Source organism: Myodes glareolus, chromosome 7 (assembly GCF_982192425.1).
Source record: "Myodes glareolus chromosome 7, mMyoGla1.1, whole genome shotgun sequence".
NCBI lineage: Eukaryota > Metazoa > Chordata > Mammalia > Rodentia > Cricetidae > Myodes > Myodes glareolus.
The window spans coordinates 65,281,368-65,283,056 of record NC_142032.1 but is presented as its reverse complement, the minus strand read 5'-3'; the positions used below and the strand labels follow the sequence as shown (position 1 = coordinate 65,283,056).

The 1,689-nt window shown below is 46.2% G+C and overlaps 1 pseudogene; it reads right to left on the bottom strand.

Annotated features, from left to right (window-relative positions):
- Positions 1–202: 202 nt before the first annotated feature.
- LOC148121453 (mitochondrial assembly of ribosomal large subunit protein 1 pseudogene) lies at positions 203–1,187 on the bottom strand (annotated as a pseudogene).
- Between the last annotated feature and the right edge of the window lie 502 nt (positions 1,188–1,689).

Genomic DNA, 1,689 nt, shown 5'->3' with positions numbered 1-1,689 from the left:
CTGGAGTACCTGGTGCTGAGAGGAATCTATAACTGAGTTTTGTATTCACCATTTATGGATCATTTCTCATCTATAATGTGCCCCAGATGCAGCTTCGTTTTCCAGGTACCTTGATGCAGAATAAAGTTTTCATCATAAGCCACAGCTTTTTGTAGTCTGTTTTCAGTTGAGTGCTCCTGAATTTATTCCCGCAATATGCATCTTACACTACGCAATAACCTACTGGTAAGTTGTTTTTTTTTTTTTTTCAGCCTCTGGTACATTAAGGTGAACTTTGATTATCCTATTTCATATGAACTAAAGATTTGCATAATTTTTCCTAATAATCTAAATATTCTGCTTTCTTCTGGAAGGGTTGTACAGATGCTCTTTCCAAGCTCTGGCCATTCCACAGTAAGATTGACAGTTAAACAAATTTAATAATCTGAGCAGAGAACTTGAGTTAATATTGGGGATCAGTGCTAGTAATTCTGATGATCTCAAAAGTAAAGGCAGTATGCTGAAAAACTGGGACTGAATTCCTGGTTCTTGGTCTGTGAGCTAATTTATCTACAGTCTCTGCATGGCCGCCATCAGCATGAGTGTCCAAGAGGTAGACATAACTTGTAGTGACCAAGCAGATAGGGCTAGGACCTGCACTTGCAGATGGCTCACGTCTAAGGGATGAGAGGCGTCCCTTTTATTCACATTTGAACTCCACTGGAGTCAGGGATGAGGCAGCATCTTCTAGTCCAAGAATGAAGTCTTCAGGTAACGTCTCAGCTTCTATCTGAGCTAACTGGTCATCAAAAGAACGTAGAGTCCATAATTTCTCTAATTCATAGGTTTCTCTGGTTTCTGGAAGCATCAAATGGATCACCATACTGCCAAAATCCACACACAGCCAGTCATCCGTGTCCTTCCCTTCAATTTTGACATACGGGTCACTTCTACATTTCAGGTGTTTATACTGCGGCTCCCGGCTGCAGCCTCGCCTCGCCATCGGGCCGCTCCTGCGGCTGAGGTTCACGGTGCAGGCCGCGCGTCGGGCTCGGGGTCGGGCCGGCCGCCAGCCCTGCCGAAAGCCATCGCTCTGCCAACCGAGGAAGCCGGGGAACCGAAGACACCGCGGGGCCCGCTGGCTGCGAGACCACCCTGCGCCACAGCAGCGGCCACAGCCGCCGTGCAGGCGACCAGTCGGGACCCATCTCCAGCCCTGTTTTTGTTTCTTCTTATTATTTTTTTTCCTTTGGTTTTGTTTTGTTTTGTTTCGAGACAGGCTTTCTCTGTATCCCTGGCTGTCCTGGAACTCTCTCTGTAGATCATGCTGCCTCTGCTTCCTGAGTTCTGGGATTAAAAGTGTGTGCCACTACTGCAATGTTTGATTTCTCTCTATCTCTCTCTTTTTGGGAGTTTTTCAATATAGGGTTTCTCTGTATAACTTGTATAATAGTCCTGGCTGTCCTGGAACTTGCTTTGTAGACCAGGCTGGCCTCGAACTCACTAAAATCCACCTGCCTCCTGAGTGCTGAGATTAAAGGCATGTGCCACCACCGACCAGCCAACATTTGATTTCTTTTGATTTGTTTATTTGTTTGGGTTTCTCTGAGTTTTGGAGCCTGTCCTGGCACTTGCTCTGTGGACCAGGGTGATCTTGAACTCACAGAGATCCTCCTGCTTCTGCCTACCAAGTGTGTGGATTAAAGGTGT